At 37.1% G+C, this 23182-nt stretch overlaps 1 protein-coding gene across 1 annotated transcript in view; it reads left to right on the forward strand.

The window, feature by feature from the left end:
- Positions 1 to 23182, forward strand: part of LOC139150146 (serine-rich adhesin for platelets-like) — an 84839-nt gene that overhangs the window by 46628 nt on the left and 15029 nt on the right. The window lies entirely within an intron of this gene.

Genomic DNA, 23182 nt, shown 5'->3' on the forward strand with positions numbered 1-23182 from the left:
GTTATATCCAAATCATCATCAAATTTTGCCTTGCTGTGTTTGTTTCAAAGACATGGAAAAAAATAAATTGGCAATGCTTCAAAAGTAAATAATTATGACAAGGAAAGCATCAAATATATAATCAAGTCATAGTAAGAAGACCAACCTATAGAAATTTTATGTCAATTGTTCAACTGTGAGTAAAAAACATTCTGATACATGTCATCCCTTGCAAATGCCAATTTTTTATTGAAATGTAAACAAAGCACATTCATCTGACATCTGGTGTTCAAATATCAGAAAATATTCAGAATACTCATTCAAATTATTCCTTATACTTCTTCAGTTTTTACCAGAGGTTTCGTTCACTCTAAAATGGTCCCCTTAACTTAATCAAAGGAGATTAATTCATTCGCTTATTCTCAGTGGTTGTTGAGGAGAGGCTCAGCCACTCTTCAAATCTTTTAGACTTCCGACCCCCTTGTACAGCTGTACAGCAGGTCATGTCATGGTCACATGACATTGTCATGCAAAGTTCCAAATTTAAGCTTGCTCTGTTGTGGAAATGTATTTGCTTCCCAGGTGAGAACATATTGTTGTCTAATGTGATTTGTCATTGCTGTCTCCTCAATTTATGAGACAGATGCCCCTGCACTTTGTCCTTTGCTGTTTTAATGTCACTCACACCCAGGTGGAGGTTTAATATTCTCACTTCTATTTGGGATGTTGTGGTCTTATTAAATATAAACATACCTTGTGTTGACAAATGTGTACCTGACACTATTCCCCTATCATTATCTAAGTTGACCAATGTTGTATAGTTACATAAGCAGAGAGCCAATGTGCTGGTACAGCTGTAGTTGGAGTGTCAAACCGTCACAAATCCCAGCCATTGACACTGATGAGCCGCTCTTAAAGTATGTGAACCAGTTAACGTGCAACACTCATCCACATTGATCATGTGTAGTCAGCAGTCCTGAATGTGTATGCCAACAACTGCTTGAAAGGAAATAAGCTCCTCATCTTCTGAGCTGCCCACCCCTACTTCTGGGAGAGATTTGGAATATTCCACTTTCTTCTTTGAGTCCCAATACGTTGATCAGTCAGAACATAGACAGTTCTTGTTTCGCATGTGCATAGTTTCGACAAATCGAAGATCTACAGCTGTGATCATTTGCTGGCAGGCGATGAAACCCTATTGATTGCTGTTTTGATTGGTAATCTCAGTGAACATCTAGTACACACAGTACCCAGTTTCTGCAGTGACAGAGTTTGCTGCTAGCTGCAGGAGTCACCAAGACCTGTTTGGAGTTGTCAATCATAGCACACTCTCTGTAACTATTGATGACAACACACTGCTGTTGAGAACTTTACAGCACTTTTGGGTGGTTTCAGTGACCCCGAACAGTACTTGCCTTTTAAAGGCAGGGCCCAACTTTGCCGTCAGCCGGTCAGTTTTAATACACCTGTTCTGTCCGATGTGCTTTGTGTATCAAACACCAAGGAGAGACAACATTTACTTGTAAAACCGAATGTTGACTCAGTCTGCTGTACAACCATGTCAACCTCAGAGCAAACGGCCAGCAACGACGACAACAACCATGGGGACATGGGCATGTCTAGCACAGTGTTCAACAACAATGAGGCTAAGAACAACGCCGAAGATGGTAACTCGGACTCCGATGACTCGGTGGAAGAATGTTCCCGAGTCTGTATGTGCAAAGAGTGTCTGGCAAAGATCAGGATGCAGGCCAATTCGGTAAATCTCACCATTTTATGGTACTATTTTAACTTAGCTACCTTCTTCACTCTTGTAGATGTGCTAAGAAGGATTACTATAAAAGTGGTGCTTGACTTTAGATTGCATGACACATACTACATGCAATTGTAGCCATAACAACACTCATATTAAAACCTATTGTCACATTTCAAGGAGTGCTTATCAAATAATTTATAATAATATTTTGAAATATTTTTTGTGCACATCAGTTTGTGTACTCGTATTAAATTTGCCTGGTTTTCACACGCCCCACCCCCTATTTTTCCCACACATGTACATATGTTGTCCTCCCTTTTCTATCACATTCAGTTGCCATGTATAGTTTTGCCTAGTGCAAGTTTACGTTTCAAATGACAACGCGGCACAATGCACATGACAGCGCACTTCAAACTCAGTGCAGAAGACAGATATCTATTGATTTTCTTCACTTGCTTAAGCATGTTGTACAAAGGTACCGTACCAGAGTCTTGTTTCAGTGGAGAGCTTGCTATTGTTGTTTCTCAACAAGAATGTCGTCAGATGAGTTTCCCTGTGTGAGGGTGTTAACTGTGCACAATGACAGCATTATGTCCAACCAGTTCAATTCCGTACCCGCGAAGGTATAGGATTCCCATTGTTGTGGTGTCCCAAGGTGAATGACAGAGTAGGCTGCAAAGACATTTTCCCATGAGATTTACAACAGCAGCGTTTTAACATCTTTAATCATTGTAGAACATTCAGTCAAGCCTCTTAGCCAGCAACAACACTATGTCCTCAATGTGAACACTGGTGCTTGCAGCTTGGATGCACTGTGTAGCAAGGCTGTCTTCTCCAGTGGAGAGGAAAGAGAGCCACTGTTTAATTTGTTTAGTCACCCAACCTTGCCAGAAACAAAGGTTGCAAGACCATTTTTCCTCATCAAGGCAGTGTGACTCGCAATGATCCAATCAATACAGACAAGATAAAATTATATAGACTTGTCCTTGGCAACATGGATATTTGTTTGACTTGTTCTGGACTTTTTGGATGACCATATCTGAAAAAGCCTGCTTTTAAAGGGCATCTTTATTTTATGAGGGTTAGAACTGCTGACAGGGCTGACAATGGTTACCGCAGTTTGTTCTGAAGAGGAACCAATGCATAAGGGTTCAGACTCTACAAGGAGACACTACAAAGTAACACACATTTTCTTCCTTCAGTTTGAAGTAGGATGCTGGTGTGTGTACTTTAAAAGTGTGACAGCCCCAAAGTCATTGTGTTTTAATTGATTGCAAGACCCAGAAAATGTAAGCAGAAAACCACTTCAAAAGTGACATGCTTCATTATCTAGCTACAGGTGTCTTCATGTGGCACTGTTTGGCTGGCACTGTTGTTTTAGAGTGTCTTGATTCCTTGTTTTATTGTTCAGTGAAGTATTGTTTTCCAGGGGAAAGTACTGGGAGTACAATTAACATTGTACAGACTAGTGTTCTCTTCCGCAACAAGGTCTATTGTACACTTCCATTCCTTCAGACCGTAATTTGCCAAAATAACAATGTAACTGTCTTCTATCTCTTTTCACCAAATAGCAGCTTACACATAAAAGTGATGTGATATCCAAATAACTTTTCAGACAGTGGTTTTCCCTCTATTTTAGTTTTAACATCTTTGCTGTTTTGTTGTTGTTTTTTGTTGTTGTGTCTTTGTTAATTGTAGAGAGTAGGTCATTTGTTTTATAAACAATGTCTGAGAAGAGATTTGTTATGATACCTTTTGTGCAGTACAGCAAAGAATTCTTGAATTAGCTTGCATGCATGTGAGAAGATTGCAACAGAACGTGTACGTAATGGATCAGCTTTCGCTGCTTTCATCAAAAGGTTGTGCCCCTTCTAAAGGACATTTGAGGTCAAGGAATATTTCACCAGCATTAATTTGTGAACACCGTCACACAAAGTATATTTAATATTAAAAAACAACCAATTTGTCTTGTCTAGTCAATGTACTTTGCTGTACCCTGGTAACTTGAGGTAGGCAAGGCATTCCTAAAGTGCCGTGGCCTGACAGATTCAGTACACAGATATCTTTCTTACCATTTCGGATGTTTACAAAATGAGATACTTAAAGAAGATGTGGCAGCTCTCCAACCAAGAAGATTCTTAGAATTTCATACTTGGGAAAATGAAAAATCTATAAATTGTCACCGGTACGGTTGCTTTGAAGGACAAGGCATTCTTTCATGGGAGTACAAGAGACAGCATAATCCTATCAGCTCTCAAAAACTTGATGGATCGGAAGACGCTTTGAAATTATAAATAAGAAAAAAAGCTGTATAAGAGAAGATGGTATTTATTCTGAACATCGTAATACATGGTTATAATGCAATGAAGAATTGCCAGGACAGTGAATGACTAATTAATTTTATTAAAATTGATGATGACTACCTACCTGGCCATATCAGTTGTTTCCTAGGTTACAAAGCAAGTAATATGTTCATTGAAATCAACCAACAATGCTGCTATGCTACGAAGATATTGCATTTTCCTGTTCTATTATGGTGAAGTGTTCACCAATTTTTTGAGGCACACCATCTTTATTCCCCAGGGTGCATAATTATGGCACACAGACACCACTTTCATTCTTTTCCCCTCCAGATGTTGCCAGTTACTTGGAATTTCGTTGTCACTGCACAAAACCTGCTATTAAGTAGATTTTTGAGAGAGGAGATTTTATGTGGGATCAGCTTGAAAGTAATAAAACTACCCACAGTACACACAGACTCAGTGCAGATTTGGTTTTATTTTACCTGGTCGTGTAAGGCTGGTGTTTGCACAATGTAAGACTTGTATTTGTGGTAGCATCCATACAGTACACACAGTGTAGAGTGGGTTATTGTACCTGGTTGTTAGTGGTTGGTGTTTGAACAGAGTTGGATATAAATTTGTTTTAGCATTACATTACACCCTACATTGCGATAATCTTCAACAATAGGTACATGCATTTTCTTTTTTTGTCAAAAAATATTCTCTGAAACTTCTTGTCCGATTGCTTTGAAATTTCATATGAAGGTTCTTAGTGATGATCTATAACAGTTTTATTCAAATCGTGATGAAACACCTACAATGTTGTATTCTAGGAAATTTTTTGTTTTTAGCTCCGCTGTCAGCGACGCGGAGCTTATCAAATAGGTTGATTTTCCGTCGTCGTCCGTCGTCGTCCGTCGTCGTCGTCGTCCGTCGTCCGTCGTCGTCCGTCAACAATTGCCTTCTCCTCTGAAACCGCAAGTCCAATTGCTTTGAAATTTAATATGCAGTTCACTTAAGGTGACCTCACTTCAGTTTGTTCAAATCGTGGTGGAATTTGCATATTTGTATTTTTGGGGCATTTTTTGGTGTTTTTGGTAAAAAAATTTTCTTCTCTGAAACCGCTTGTCCGATTGCTTTTAAATTTGATATGCAGTTTGCTTAGGGTGACTTCAGTCAGATTTGTTCAAATCGTGGCGAAATTTACATATTTGTATTTTTAAGGCAATTTTTGTCATTTCTGGTAAAAAAATCTTTAAAAATCTTCTTCTTCAAAACTGCCAGTCAGATAGCTTTGATATTTGGTACATAGGTCCCTAGGGATGATCTATTTCAGATTTGTTCAAATTGTGCAGAAATATGCAAATTTGCATTTTTAAGGCAATTTTTGCCATTTTTGGTCAAAAAATTTATTTCTCAAAAAGTACTGGTCTGATAGTTTTGATATTTGGTATACAGGTTTCTATCAATGAACTATGTAATATGTGTTGAATTTCTGATGAAATCTGTAATTTTGTATTTTTGGGGCAATTTTTGCCATTTTTGGTCAAAAAATGTGTATTTCCAAAAGTACTCATCCGATAGCTTTGAAATTTAGTATACAGGTTCCTACAGATTAACTTAATGATAGTTATTGAAATTATGATGAAATCTACAATTTTGTAATTTTGGGGCAATTTTTACCAGTTTTGTTAAAAAATGTGTATTTCCAAAACTACTCATCTGATAGCTTTGAAATTTGGTGTACAGGTTCCTACAGAGGAACTAAATGATAATTATCGAAATTATGATGAAATCTGCAATTTTGTAATTTTGGGGCAATTTTTGCCATTTTTGGTCAAAACATGTATTTCTCAAAAAGTACTGGTCTGATAGCTTTGAAATTTGGTATACAGGTTTCTACAGATGAGCTAAGTAATATATATTGAATTTCTGATGAAATCTGTAATTTTGTATTTTTGGGGCAATTTTTGCCATTTTTGGTCAAAAAATGTGTATATTCAAAACTACTCATCTGATAGCTTTGAAATTTGGTATACAGGGTTCCATAGATGAACTAAATGATATTTATTGAAATAATGATGAAATCTACAATTTTGAATTTTTGGGCAATTTTCCTATTTTTGGTCAAAAAATGCGTTTCTCAAAAAGTACTTGTCTATCAGCTTTGAAATTTGGTATACAGGTTTCTATAGATAAACTAAATTTGATCTTTTGAAATTATGATGAAATCTGCAATTTTTACTTTTGGGGGCGATTGTTGCCATTTTTGGTCAAAAAATTTATTCTCAAAAACTACTCATCAGATAGCTTTGGTTGACATGTTCTTAGGGATGATCCTATGTGATACACTCAAAGTATGATGAAATCTTCAATTGCATATTTTTGCAGCTTATTTTAGCCACTTTTTTCTGGCCACTGCATCGAGCTATCAAAGATTTCCACCCTTCTTCATCAACGTGTGTCAAAAATAGTTATTCTCTACATAAACACAGCGGAGCTATATCGGCCGCTAGGTCGCTTTTTTATCAAAAAATTGGTGTCAACAATGGCGCAAAGATATTTCAGTGCTTGACTGTTCAGTAGGGGATAATTCTATACCTCGGATACCATAACGCCTCTGCAAGTTCCCTACAAAGTCTGTGTGATAACAGCATTCTCAAATCATGCAAATTGTTTTTTATGTACAACGATCCATTTCCTGTACCAAATATAGGTTTTGCCCTATACAAAAATCTTCTTAGAACGCACAACTTTATGAACATAGAAAAGACGCTTTCATCTAAGGAAGATGGCCAAATATTTGCAGAATGCAAGTAAAATTGCCCAACTGCATATTACATGAAACTTGTTCTTGAGCATTCTGCCAGAATTGTTTCCTATATTGGGTAATCTTTCATTTCATACTTTGGCTGTCTGTTGTATTTCCACCAGTGCTGTGAATATTGGGTAAATGGTGCATAGATAATGTGGGTGTGTGGAAACATGAACTGCAAATAGCAGCTCTATGGCTGTACATTTTCTTTTTCCAGTAACCTTTAAAAAATATTATTCAACATAGCAGAAAATCAGCCTGTGAAAGTAATATAGCAAAATGCTGATATAATAAGCTGTGTTTCACAGACAACAAGGTAAAGACACTTCGCCCACACCAATCGTAAATTAGATCAGCTCGGTAGAATGTTGCATTAAATTTAACCCACAATCTACTTTGTTTCTGTTTTTGACATTCTTGCTACCAAAATGTGCTGAGCATCTGCTTTCTGCCAGCAAAATTTCTGAAAATATTAGAGAAGTCAGAATCAACACCAACAACAATATTGAGATTTGTGCAAGTTTGATATTTCAAATATGTCCTTGCATATTCAGAGAACTGAGTGGGCATTCAATGAACCAAACATCTGAAACTCATGACAGATAGTTTGACACAGAAGTTCATAATTGAAGTGAATAGATTTTTACTCATCATTTGTGGACTTTTACGCCTTACGAGGAGGATGAATGCTTTGTCAGAGAACAACAGCAGCAGTGAGGTCCAGTGAGATTACTAATGCATAATACCCAGCAAATTTGTATTGTACACCAGATATATTGAAAATGATAAATCTTTGAATTACAGTTTTTAAAAGCATTAATGAAGATTTGTAAGACCCAGACAATAAACCAAACTCAGTGTCTTTTCTGTGCAGCTTTTGCCCCAATCACGAATCACACTAATGACCTGTGCTTTTAATTTTCATCTCTTTATCATAACCAGTCGTGGCTTTTTATTAGAAACTGCCAGGATGTTTGTCATTATTGAGTTTCTATTGACACGGTCACCACTGGGGAATCTAATATGACTTCTACTAAAGGAGCTTTATGAAACGTCCAACCGTAATGAGAGATTGGGCATTGACGTCATTGTGCAGAATGCAAATATTGTAAATTACTCTGTTTTAATGCATCAGGGCTCCAAAAAGTAATGAAAGATAAGTCTGCTCAGCCGTTTTAATTTTCTAAGCTAGACAGATTAATCACTCTCAGTTTCATAATTTATTTACAGCACTGTATTTGGGACTATGGCATATATAACAATGATGTGTAGTTAGTATAAATTATTAATTATTCCAAGTTCAATTAATACAGTGACATGCACTTGTCAGGTACAGTGGATACTTTTGTAAGATATCTGGCATCACCGAAGCCAAAGCAAGGATGTTTTGACAGCCCCTTTGCACCAGGAAGATGTTCTAATGCTGTGACAGAAGACTGTGCAATAATTTGAAAAACATTTATTATTAGATTTACAATTCATTCAAAAAAGGTAAAGTGGGAAATTTAATTGAAAATAATGATCGATCACAATCAAAATTGATCAAAGGGAGTAGCTGATGATATTAAAAGTTTTTTTTTTCCCAAAGGAGACTATTTCTGGCCAACCATTTTGCCAGTAGATGATAGCTTGTATTCCTGCTCACCAATGTTACAGGTAGGACAAAAGATGTGTACAAAACAGAACTAAACTACAACATATGAAAAGAAAAAGTGAACAGTGGCAATACGGGATCTTAATGGATGACAAAATTTGACAAACTCAATATTATTTAGGTCCTCTGACAGTGAAATAATCGGCACATTAAAATGGCACACATCTGTGTTTCCTCTGGCTTCTGAAATTTTTTAGTAAATTTACGAATTGGGTACTGAAACTTTTCGTAAATTTTGAAATTTATAAGTAAACTTAACCATTCCAATACGGAATATCATTCAATCAAATTCAAATTATGTACCACATGTGCTTGTACATAACTATTTTGAGGTTTTGGGCCTTTAGCTCTCAATCATCTAGCTGCTTCCTTGCATTCATATATTTATGAATCAACAATGACAAAAATAGTAAATCATCTAAAAAATTAGTAATTTTACGAATTTGAGAGTGGCAACGGAAACACAGCACATGAAGAGTGATCATCAATAGATTCAAACATGTGTACACATCAAAATGGGATCATATCCACAGATATATTCAGTAGTTATAGGACAAGTATCAAGTCATAAGAATTGGCCCTGTATATGTCATTGAATATCTTGCATGAGTTATCTATCAGAAAAGTCCATATGGTAACCTGTAGTTGCTAGCCAGTCTTTACAGCGAAGTATTCACTGGATGGAAGAAATTTTGGTGGTTGGTTCAAGGTGGTGGTTAGTGACCTTGAACCATAGTGTCTGCTTGATGAGCTATTGTAGTTGTACTTCATATGTTGGTAGAGTATGAGAAGCAACCATAGGCCAGAAACACTGGGTAATGACACATTTTGTATGCATTCTGCAATATCGGACTCAAACCAACAACAGCGGTGTACAATAGTGCAAACATTTCATTGATGTGTAGCAAAGCTACCTTGAAACCAACAACAGTAGATATGGGTAAAAAGAACTCAAATCAAATTGTGTTTGTGTCTCAATGTGTAAAGAAGCATGTATCAATTGCCCCTCATTTATAACAAAGAAATATTTAACCATTTATGACACTGCATCAAATAAAGTACATATTTGCAAGCAAACGTAACACCCAATTGTTCATAGTGCCGAGTCACACATTTTAACATATCGAAATGTCCTTAACCTCTCTTGAATGCTGGTGTGTAGTTTACTGGACAAACTGTCATACTTTCTGTCTACTGTAGAGGTAAAAAGCACACCTTTACTGCTGTGAGATACCTATTGAAAGTTGCTACACCATGTGAACGGTCATGCAATATTTGCTGACAATATCACAGAAGCAAAAACATACAATTTTCTGCAATAAAGTAATTCAGGGGTTAATTTTGATGTCTTGGTAATACCCAACTTTATTATCCTGGAAGTGCAATATCATTAATGTTTGATCGCTCGATAGCTTAACCATGATACTGGTATACTTTTAGCATGATACATATATAAATATTCCATCAAAATAGTCAGTCCAGTTCCTGTGTGTGTATTAAACCCCATTTCAATAATTAAGATCCTGATGTATTTTACAGCTTATCAAATTTCCAAGTGAGGGGAGGGGAACCCAGATCTTGCCCACTCCTTTGTATATGTTCATTGAAATGCAGTGTGGTGAATAACTCTACATTCTGGCAAGTGTTTTATGTTTTTTGACACACAGACATCCAGTTTATTGGCATTGCTATTTCCGATGCAAAAATGACAAGAAGAATTGTAAATGACATGCTAGTCTTTGCATTGGACAGGAAATAAAATGGCACTCAGATTGCCTCAGAATTGATGTACATATTTCTATGTGTACAGTCCTCAGAATCGTTTGACGACCTGCAGCTTTCTCCGACAGAAAAAAATGATTGTCGTTTGGCATTTCTGTGACCCTGGTGGTAGTGAGGCTGTAAACAAGATCCACACTCCATTGTAAATATTATTCAAGTTGTTTACAAACATTGTAAATGTAGGGCATTTGTACCGTGGCACTGTATGGTTGAAGAGATCACATAAGATTTGAGAATGATTCGTATGTAAGCTTATGGCACTTGTTCATGAACACTAACTCAATACAGAAGGATTCTAATTGCTAAGCAACAGTTGCCAAGGGCAATCTGTAATGTCCACTAAACTGGACTTTTGTGATTTCATTTTATGTTATTTGTCCACCTTCAAAAGATGATGTAAAGTAGAGATTTGCAGTTGCTAGTTATATGCCATACGACACAATAGATATTAAGCAGATGAAGTGTTGAAGGTAAGATATAAAAGTGCTTTATCATGTCCAACATTGGTCAAAAAACGTTGTAACCTTCAAGTGTTTGTAGACAAAATACCCCTCAATGTCTTGGAGGAGGAAATTAGGCGAATATCTTAGGTAAACCTCTGTTCTGAACTAGGCAACATCTGGTTTGTAATTTTCTTTCTGATGAAAATGTTGAGCAGCTCAAAGTTTTCATGCCTAGTAGATATTTGCAAAGAGTGTCTAAAATTCTATTCAAATTTGCCGAAAGAATAAAACCTTATCTGAGTTCATGGGTTGTAAAGTATACAAATACAAATGAAAGCCATAGTAAACTGCACAATAAAAACGTAGGGTGTATTGGAATACTGCCAATACTGGCAACCCCCACACACATGGGATTCTTTAAAGGGACCATATTACCAGCTCAGGCAATATTGTTGTCAATGAATGGTTTGTATTACTTACAAATAAATCACTTTGTTCAGAACCTGGGAGGGAGGGAGGAGGGAGGGAGGGAGAGAAATGTACTGTGTTGCTAGTGAGAATTAATGTAAATTAGGTTACAAATTTGGTGTATTTTGCATTGTCCCATCACAAGCAAAACATTTTTAAGTAATGGATGTAAGTAACTATTCACAACAAGGTTATCACCTTCAGCAATTTCTGGTGGATTGTCTCAGATCTTCATGACAGTCTAACAGTTGTGTACCCCCATTTCAGATGAACAATTACAATAGTGTGTACATCACAATAGGGATTGTCTGCATTCAGGTCAGCAATGCTCTGTGAGTGTTTTCTTTTTAAATGAACGGTGTCTCTCTGTGATGCCCTGAAGTCACACAGTAGTTTTCAAGAATATTAAGCAGACTTTTGGTAACTTTTGTGGTCTCGTCTTTTGTCACCCAGGTGCCTGAACCTTGAGGGCAAAACTTTACCGGGTACACTTTGGAGGCATAATATAATAGAGTGTTTTATGTGTTAAAGAAGATGTACTACCAGACTATGATCACTCGTCATAATCTCAAATTTTGTGTGAATATTGAGAAGACACAAATGTGAAACTCTCACATATGTGTCATATTTATCATATATCAAACCGGCAATCGAAAGGTTGGTGAATTCTACATAATTGAATTATAAATCACTGCGTGTGATAACCTCAGTGTCAGGTCTGACCCACAAATACCATCATGACCTAATAATGCTAAAATTACCATCAAAATTTGGCGAGTTTTTCACAGATAGTGTCTCTTGGTGACAGGTGCAAACAGGTTGTTAACCTCCCATATGTCTTTGTGCTTATTGAAGTTTGCATCATACAGGTGGAAGATATTATAGAAAGCATGTTTTTTTACTACTTTTCTCCATATTAGACTGATGCTTTGAGTTTCCTCCAATGAGTGTAGTACATGCTCCAACATCTGGAATGTTGCTCTTTTTTTTTAAGTTTTATATTGTCCCACTGTTGAGTATCTGTAAACCTGTGTTGTCAAGCTACTGTTTTTTATGGACTTGAAAATTTAAGGTTTCACCTTATTTGTTACCACTACTTTGATTGTTGCTTGAAATTCTCAAATCAATCAAATTATAAAGAAAATATTCAAATTAACAAATAAGGTATCAAAAGAATTTGAGAAAGTCAGAGGAAGAAGAAAGTATAAAAAGTCAATTTGACCATAAATCCTTGCACAGAAAGCTTTTTCCAGTCACAAGATATAGTTTAGATGTTCTTGTTAGTGTACAAAATAGCGTCTTGACCTCGCTGCCTCTGCTTCCATTATGTCACTGGCCACAAGTAGGCCTTCAAGGCAGTGACTTATTCATTTTCTTATCGTTTCTTGGAATTTCAGTACTGCTTGTGTTCCTTCTCATCAGCGCACAAACCATCAATTCTGCATGAAATACACTTTTGACATTTCAATATTTTAAATTCATAAGATCTTGCCAATATGCGACAGAGACATTGGATGAACAAGTTTGTGTGAAATGTGTCAACATTCTCTCTTCAGAGTGGATTTGTGTAGATTATCATGAAAACATGTTGAGACTGTTTCTGTCAAAGTGCCTGCCTGCCAGCTATTCAATTCAAGACTTAAAATGTTCAAAGTGTTATGCATATTTTGAAATAACAAATTTTACTGTGAAAGTTTTCATTGGACACAGGACGAACTGTCAGAGGGGGTGTTTTTTGCTATTGTAAACTAAATCATACCTGTGGAAGATACCTATTTATCTGTCTGACTGTTCCGTAAATTCTGTCGCCTCTCTTAAGTCTTGTAATTACCAGACAAACAATGCTGTGCCACTAGACTGAATTGATCTAACTCAAAGAAAAACTCAAACCATTTACATTGAGAAGAAAAGCCATGCAAACTGGCACACATTCAGATTCAAAATGAGTCTGGTTCAATGTTTGTCGCTTTGTGGACGTACCTCACAATGTGTGATAGTTGTCTTTCCAATTTCACACTCCAATGAAGGCCACCAATAGCATGGCAATGGAAGTGCCACTAGGAACATTCCCTTTCATTTTTAAACCTTGAAATATGATTTCTCAAAGTAGATCTGCATATTTAGGAAACTCCAACAGCTTAGACCAAATAACTTAGTGGTCTATATGTTGACCGTTTTTCTCATTAATGTCTCATCCAACTCACAGATGTCCAGTAATTATGTACATGCTTACAAAAGTATACAGAAATCTTCATGAAAAATTTCAGTGCTCAATGCCAAAAGCAGAGTGTTATTAACAAAAACAAAAATTACTTCAAAGGTATATATATATATATATATATATTTGTGCAACACCAACTGGAAATAGCATATTACTAGTATTCTAATAGCGTCAACAGATATATTGTTTAAGTACAGTAGCGTGGCTATTTACAAAGCCATTGTTAGCTTTTTACACAGCCATTTATCTAGCAGAAGATACTGTTGTTATAATATGTTGTTACTGTGAACAAATGAAACAAAATGACGTTATATTTCCATCATATACCTTTTACTGAAATAATTTCATAATTCTGCTTTACACCAGGACCATCTAACAATCCATCAGTCCTATAACCCAGATCATAGTAGTGGAAATGGGAAATATTTACAAGTCACCAATGTTGATGGTATACTCTGTACTTCAGACTCTGTCATGAAAGACACGTACTGTATATCCGTGCTGATGTAAATGTATTTTTTAGTGTTTAATTAAATTTCAGGCAGATGTACCGTACTTTTAGTCTTCGATCTAACCTTTTCACCTCCATGGTATGGCTCAATCATTATCATTACCAATGGTGATTTAGGGATGCAGGGAATTTTGGCTGACAGGTTGATTAGAATTTAGTCAGAGTTGTTTTGGTGTAACTCTCAGTCCACTGCCATGTTAATTCTGGATTACAGTGCTGTTTGTGTTGACAGGTTGCATGGGTAGGGTGAGTTGTACATGAAAGCAGCCTCAGATCTGTACTTTATTGCCTGTTGTATGGCCTTGTTTGTATATTAAACAAGACTACATTAGCTGTCTCAGCTACAAGGATGACATTCTTATATCACTCCATTTGATGAAATGCAGGAAATGAAATTCAGCGTTGCAAGGAAGACATCTACTAACTAGAGTTTTCATATGAGTGGCAGTTTTCAGACTCTTTTAGCAGGATTTGATGTGTTTGTTCAATTATTTATCTTTCAATCAGCACATGAAGCTTTAACCTTTACACAAAACAGGTGCAGAATTGTTGACTGCTGTCAATAATGTTGTCATATCTGATAATTTCTTTTCATAAAGCTGCTGGTGGAACTCTGACATGAGTGGCGCCTTCCAGGAAGCTAGCAGGCATGAAGCCAATTGAAGGGCTCTGTTGCCATTAATAGCGACACATATGTGACATGATTTATCAGGAGTAAAATGTTTATCAGACTAAAAATAGGTCACTATCAACACACTTGAAAGAACTTGACTTTTGATGATACTATACGCAGCAAGATTGATGTGCACTATTTATTGAAGTCATGTCGTGTTTCTGTGGTTCTCAACACCATTGTGATCGACTGAGAAATGTGCAGCGTGTGAAAGTTTCATCTTGGCCTACAGAGGGCGCTGATGGTTACTGAGGATATGGATGGGATGTCTGTCAGAGCGACTTCACAGTTCTGTTTACTAAGCTTAGCAAAGACATTGAAAGTCATGAAATCTTGGGCACATTCGTAGAGATTGTTAGAAAGTCAACGTTTCATGGTAGTGACTGTTCTACTTTTCCTTGATGCTATACAGAAAGGAAGCATGATATTTAAACACTGTGTATCCTGAAATATGTAGCAATAGTAAAAGGACTCATTCATTTCCATAAATTTTGCTTTCAGGAAAATCGTTGAAAATTTGATGGTTTTGTGAGGGAAAAGTGATGTGTTAAGGCTAGGCTGGCAAAATCTACTTGAATTGTCCATTTTTAGGAGGGTTCCCCAGGTATGCCATAGGAATGGTGTAGCAATAACACAAAGGTTGCTGTTGTTCAAACCCATGCACCGACTGCAACATTTCCCTAAGCTCAGGCAAAAAGATCAATGGTTGACCATGCAAATGTTGTACAACAGTTGTTGAATAGTTGTAAGTCAACCCATGTCAAGATTTAACTTATATCATGGAAGTTAATGTTTCAGTTTATCCGACTCTTCTGTCAGCTGTACTCGTTGGGCAGTTTTTAAACTGGCAGGAAACAACTGGGTTCTGGCCACCTTTCAAAACAACAAAATAGATTTATATCACTCACAAAGTGTGAAATTTGCTAGTTTACACTACAGACCCAACATGGACGGGATCATCTGCCAACTTGGTGTCACATGTGCGCCATTGAAAAAGGACACCTTACGTGGCATCAGCCGAATATCTGTTAGGCCTGTCCACCTTGTCTATTCAGGTGTGGTGTGTACTAGTACATTACTTAATCCATGCAAGTATATTCATCATAGGCTCACCATTATTCAATGGTGACATGTTTGCTGACACAATGAGGGCACTGTGATCTACCATTATCCTAGCAATAGCATCAATGTAGCATACAGCACTTCCATAGACTCGTGCAGTAAGGATTACATCTAAAATTTTGATTTCTGTGGTGTTTTGTCATTCACACTTCAAAGTTTAAGGTAAAAAATATGAATAAAAAAATGGTATTTTCTTCCATCATTAAAACTTTGATTGTATGCACAATTTCTTCAGTGAGAAACCCCCTTTGGTGGGACCAGTCCCCTGAGTCATATTGCTCACCCCTAGGGTTGACTCACCTGTGTGTACATTGCATCTTTTCATTGGCTGCTAGAAGTTAACACCTCCCTATAAACATGTGGAAGATTTTTACCACCGTTTAGTGAAAACAATAGTCACTAATGATTATTACAATAGACATGTCTGCACAACTTGCAACCAAAAGGGCTTACAGATCATTGTTGCAAAGAGATAAAGACTACTTCAAAATAAATGAAAAGTTAATGCATAGAGATGTAAAACATCAACAATTTTGTAATATTGGTGGCACGTAAAATGGCCCAGGAATGAAATCATGAGAATGTCATGTGAGTCCTTTTTTATTACCTTAAACACAGCCTATCACCAAGATTTATGTATCACGTGTAGGCTAAAAGATAAAGCGTTTCATCAAAAGTTAAATTCTCTACAGTCATAAAACAATTATAGATAACGCTTACGAATTTATTAGGCATCTGATAAGCATTTGAAATGCTTTTCTTTTATTTTTTACCCAAAATATGCTGACATAATGCATAAATTAAACCCAAACCATAGTTGCTATTGTTTGGGTTTTTTCTGAAAACATCTAGTTTTACAACAAATGTTAGCCAAATAACTGTTTAATATTTGCTGTATTTTTCTGAACCTGTCTGTGGTTGATTTTGCTGTGGGGTAATGTTTGTGTTTCCATTTATAAAGTGAGTACTGTAAAATTCCCAATTGAAGCCGCGGCTTGTATTAGAAACATTTTTGAGGGACCCCTGGGACCACGCACTGAAGTCATGGTGCGGCTTCAATTACGTACATTTCCTGTGTTTCGATATTTTTCTCAATGCTCACCAAGCATTGCAGGGGCAATCGCAATTGTTATGCAAATTAGTACCAATGAATTCTGCGTGAATAAATTACCCGCATAAAAAGTCCCTACCCTAGTGTAACTCCAATATAGAAACGTTAGGAGAGTGTATTTGGTCGTTAAACTTGGTAAAATTCCTTTAGATAATAAGGAAAACTATTAAAAGATGTTAAAACAATGGGAAACTGGAGTTCCCTTGACAGCATCATAAGGAAAATGACACGTTTTTCCAGCACTTTCTTGATTCTCTGACCCTGGTCACCCCCGTCCTCTAAATAGAATAGTCTCACTAAGGTCGGCCATGTTGATCAGCAGCGGGCATGATGTCTTTGTTTCAAGTGGTTTCAAGGGGTTTTTGGACGCTGAAATTTCACAAAAATGTCACTTCTGTATTCAGAGATTGTACAATCAATTTCTTTGGACGTGTAAGTCGATTTTGAAAGCAATAGAAGATCAAATGGTGTTGAAAAAAAATCGTGCATAAAATTAGCATAAATTAAGCGTCCACTGCAGATGGGTCCCCTTGATTTACAGCCGTCTTGTGTTGCCGAACCGGTGGCTCGTACTCGAATAGTGCAATAAAGGCAAGTGAATGACCTTTGGTAACTTTACTGGCATGTTTTTGTGAACTACTTTGCGGTCAAATTTTATTTTCTCATGATCAAAAACGGAACGTGTACAAGCTTATACGCACCCACTATGGTCATTCAACAGCCACAGTACATATAGGCATGGCAGTTCATTATGGCAATATGGTGCAGGTGGTGTTGTTGTACGTCAGGCATCGGTAAGGGTACGTGGGTATTGAATGAAAACTACGTATTTGAAACATGGTATCTCAATCTCTCAACTATTTTAACTTGTACACAAACACCGTTGCTTCAAAATTGTTGCATCAGGTATTGACTATGGCGGTGTTTACACCACTGACAAATACTTCGGCCGTGTTCAAACACACACAAACGTACCGATACATGGGGCATTGTTTGTACTTTTGTTACTATCATTGACAAAATGCACAATGGTAGAAGTGTTAAAAAGGAACTTTTTATTGTGTATTTTTTCTGTAAGAAAGACACCTGTCAATCATTAGCACAAGTCAATGACGCATTGCAAGCCAGCTGGTGTGAATTTCAGCATGCATTGTTTCATGATGGGCTCAGAGAAGGGGTGCGGCTTCTATTATGGTACAATTCAAAAACTCCAAATGGGCAAACAATGAGCCAAGACAATGTTTCAAAGTCAGGGTGCGGCTTCAATTAGAGGTGCGGCCTCAATTGGGAATTTTACGGTATTGTGTAGATCATTATAATGCCCTGAAAAAGACTGAGTATAAGTAAATGTGACTGCCCTGTCTGTGTTGTGGTTTATGTGTCAGTACCTAGCAGACAAATAGTTAACCGTGCTTTTGTGGGTATCAGTGAAACCATTCCTACCCTATGTGTTCGTTGTCCGTTGTCAGTTGGTCAGCTCTGGAAGATGTGATAAAAATAGAACTTGCAAGGAGACTCCAATCAGAGTTTCCATAGAGGTACTGTTTGATCAGTACTTGAGTGCAAGCAGAGCCTGTAAACATTGCAGAAAAATATACAAGCACTACGTGTAGTTATCAAGGGTGCACCTATAACCTTGCTTATCCCACTTTAGACAAGTGAACATTGAAGGCCATATGTAGGCCTTTGAAAAGACCTGTATCAAAGAAATGATCTCATATCACAGAAAAGATCTTGGGACTTCCATCACAGTAATATACTTTTGTGTCCTTCTGTATTCCAAGAATGAATTTATTCAAATGTAGCTACATTAGAGCCACATGTACTTGATCAGAATAAAATTTCCTTACATCATATTACCCTTCAATATTTGTAAATCTTTCTGTGAAAATAATAATTGTGAATGTTTAATGTTTGTAAGTATGTATATCCATGTATAGAGGGAAAGAAAGAGAGATGTGGAATTCAGGAAGAATCTGAAATATTAAAGTGAAGAGAAGCATGTATGTCACTGCGCTTATACTGCTCAAAGTGTAGCAAAATGTAGCAGGTGCCACAAGTCAAAAAAAGGCAGCCATATTTATGATGATTTCTGTGTCGTGACTTCAAAATCAGAATGCCAATTTTCTCCCATGAGTGCACAGAGACGATAGTTGTCACACCGTGAACAAATTTCAAGTGTGTGTGCAATCAGCTATCAAGTGCACCTGTTATCGTTTTGATTTAGATATGTAGGACACATACCCAGGGTAATCTACATCTCCAAATCACTTCAGTCAATAAAAATCCATAAAATTCTCCTTCTAGGCAAGCCATATGGTTATTGATCTTTAACAGCAGAACTTAAAGGTTATCAGTCACAGGTAGCATTTTGAATACAGCACGAAAAAATCAAACTTTGCCATTCTAAAGGCTTTTTTAATTAATGACGTATTTGATTGCCTTAAGCTTTTCTTCAATCCTCTAACGATTGAACAATAAAAAATAATGTCGTTTGTAATTTGAATGACATTGATTTTAGAATGTTTTCTGGCCAGACAAAATCAGGGGTTCTTTCTTTGTATTTTTTAATACAAAATTGTATACAAAGAGTTTATTTTGCAGAAAATGCTATGTGTACTGCAGCTGTTTTACAACATATAAGCTCCTGTCATTTTCTGCACCCTTAAAGCCATGACCATGCCTCTTTCATTGGTTGTCAGGTTTTACTGTTTACACTACTCTAGACATGAAGGGTGATTTCCAGGTAGGACTACAAAAACGTGGACGTCCTTCCCCTGATTGATGAACGGACTTGCGTCACAACCACATCATCAATAGAGGGCTACCCACTCAAATCCCATTCAGTTATCGCAGACTTAGGGAGCCCATTGCATGTAGGCACACCCAGCATTGTTGGAACTCACAGCTGTTTTATAGGAAGTGGGGTGGAGGGGGTATAGTCACCTGCTTCAGTGGTGATTAATGTGCTGCTGCTGCTCGCAGTAGAAGCAACTCTTTACTGATCAACAGATGAGCACAGGCACAGACGTTATCACAATGATCACAGAGAACAAATGCTTCCCTGATGATAATGAAATCATCCTGGAAAAATACAAGTACATTTCGGTCAAAAAGGACGACAGGGTTTACAGCGAGGCAGTTGCAAGTGATGAGGAATTGCAGGTATGAAATGTCTTATGTTGTTGAGTGTCAGGTCAGTTTCAGGTTTGACTTTTGCTACTTGTGCCATGTCAGCGTGGCAAGTCACATTTTCAAAGTTGCAAGGAATTCACTGAGTGCTCTCTGCTAACGCTATGTGTTTTCAACCAGTGCTTAAACATACAGTCACTGATACACAACTGACCATATTGCCCATGCTTGGAGGCTGTGTTGCTGGTAGTGCTGACCTTAAAACTCTGTGGGAGTAGACACTCTGTTGTGTTTCTCAACGCTGTGTTTCATAAACTGTAAATTGGTTTTGGAAGTGGATGTTTGTTCTCTTAGGTTGAGTATGGCTGACTGTCAGATAGGAGGAATGCGTGATGTTCTTTGAAAGAGGCAAACTCCAATGACATCATCTTCATTTCACTTCCTTTAAACTTTCCGTGTGTAATCGAAACTGAAGGAAGCCATACAAGTTCTGTGGTATTAGCTCAATACCCGTTAGGTTATCGACACTTCATGTAATGTGTCAGCACACCAGCGTTAAAGTTGTGTGTAGGCCGCAGTCCTTTATCATACCATATGTTGTCTGTGTCCCTGTGGTTGTTCAATGTCACCGTTGTGTTCAGATAAACTTACACAGAGGCCAAATTTAATGTCAAGCCAGTGTTTACAACAGTATGGGTACTTTTGAAATGTTGACTCAACTCTGTGTGTGTTTACCCAATATTAAACCGTCGCCAGCCTTCACAATCTTAACCTTGTTAAGCCAAGAGATAGCTATGTTTGAGAGAATAATTAATCCTATTCTGTGGAAATATTCTGAGAGAGCAAGGGTTGGCTTTATCACCCAGTATTTTGATGATTTATGCTGTAGAAGGAAATAGAGATACACAGCCCGCCATTGTTTGAACAGCATGACCTAAGCCGCATGAGCTAGACCAGTTCCTTGCTTGAAGCATAGCTAGTACTGTAGACACTCTATAGCCCTGTCTACATTGTATTATATATCATTAACTGACAGGGACATTAAAAAAATTGTGGTTATCACACCAGTGGCAAACTTTGACCCCAAGAGGTTGATAATTGCTGATATTTGACGCAGATTAATGCACAGAGCTTCAGGAGGCAGTTACCCAACCATGCACAAAAGAGAGACCTCTTTCTTTTCTACGACAATAAAAGCTGGCCAAATAATGAAATGCGGCCAAGCTTTTAAGTGCCTGCGTAACTATAATCTATACAGTGGTAGGCTTTCAAATGTTTGGTCAGTTGGAACCACAAAAGTTGATTCATCTAGTCCCTGACCTAGATGGTCACGACACAAAAAATGCGACTGGGAGAAACAGGCATAACGCTCTGCCGCCTTGATGTGACAAGCAAATAAACAAATAATTAAGGTGGCCGATTTTGACATCAGAGTAACTATATACTTGTCAGCAGGAAAGTTTGATAAATTGATACTGGCTACCACAACACAACAAGATTCTATGCAATGGATGTCAACTTTGTTGATAATAGGCTGTCGTTTTCACAAAATTGAGGTTGGGTCAGTCGTAGAAACAGTGAAAGGAATGAAACCATTTTTATCTGATTCAGGGTTGGCTATTTCAGTCAGGTATACAATTGCAATAATGTTCCATTAACTAGTAATTTTTACAACATGGCTTCTAGTTGTCATTTTTGCTCTGTTTTAATTCTACTCAGCACATTTCACTGTGTTTTCCTCAATATTGGTATACACAAATTCTGTAGTATTTCATCAATTGTAGTTTGTCCATGCTATTGCCTGTCCCTTTTGTTTGACAATCACTGGTACAAACTGATTAGTTTGCCATGGGAAATGTCAAACATTTGGAAACCACAGCTGTACACAACTTCGACAAAAGTAACTTGTATGCGGTCTGAAAAAAGAGGAAATTTTGCCGCTTCAACTCTACTGGAAACATTTCATTTAGCAATTTAGGTGATTTTAGACTTTCCTGTGACTCCTTCAAGCTGGTGTAGCTTAGGTTTTCAGTCACTGAATTGTTAACAAAAGAATTGGTAAGGTTATATAGCCAAGGCATGTGAATGTGTAGCATAGGTGTATTTCTATTTTGTTGTAAAAGTTACATATAGCAAAAGACTTTCCTTCAAATCAAGTGTATTTTGCAACTGATTAAGCTGACTTGTGTCAAAAATTCACAAATATTTACAGTCAGTATTTATTGAACAATGGGTCTTATTAGGTTTCATATTATTCACATCAGCAAATATGCATGTACGTGATAATAGTTGAAATGTGAGGGTGCATGCTTCAACATGTAAACTGCATAAACTAAAACATTTTAGACAGGGCTGCCTTGATGTTACAATTTACCAGTGCATTCTACCAAGCTGATACTACTTTTAGGTTTATTGTTGAAAAGTCATATATTTTTTTGTTAAATGAAAATTTATATTAGTGCTTGTTGTCATGTCTGTGCTAAAGAGATATGGGAAGTGCTGATTTTATGTTATTTTGGAACAATGCCCAGGAATCTTTATGGCTGGTGAACTTTTGGTGACATTATGACAGGGTGTGACGATAAACAGGCCTGTCTTTCAATTCCGCCTCTTCACTTCTTAATCCTCTTTCTATCAGGCTCTATAGACAAACCATAGAAATAAATACAACTTAATCAGTGCCTCATATTCTATATTTTGCCCAGGGTGGCAGTTCTATTATAGGTGACAATTGTATTGAATGGGAGGTGTGATTTTAGGGTGAAAACTGACTCAGCAGTGGACTGAGATGACCCCTTTGCACAACGATATGAGATCAGAAAAGTCTTTTGTTAATTCTGTTGTAGTGTGATAACCATTCCTACCGTCCATTCACTCACAAACCAAAAGCTTTTATTTTATATCAGATAGACCTGGCATGTGTGTCCCACCCTACACTAGAAAACAACTATAAAAACCCTTTTCTTTAATCATTGAAGTTCAGGTTGAAATTAGAACTAACTAAAATTAATCTTTTTACTAAAAATAACAATCATGTAATCAGAAGCTATCATTTTTGTCAGTCATTCAATCATGACAGGACTTTTTTAACCCATGAGATATTGCAATATCTTCAAGTTCAAGACTTGTCTCACATTCCATGTGGCTTGTTTCCTTGCTTGCTACAAGGAAACCACTGATGAAGACCGTGAGGTAGGTCTTCAAATATTCATTTATAAAAAATGTCATGCAGT

Source organism: Ptychodera flava, chromosome 14 (genome assembly GCF_041260155.1).
Source record: "Ptychodera flava strain L36383 chromosome 14, AS_Pfla_20210202, whole genome shotgun sequence".
Taxonomy (NCBI): Eukaryota; Metazoa; Hemichordata; class Enteropneusta; family Ptychoderidae; genus Ptychodera; species Ptychodera flava.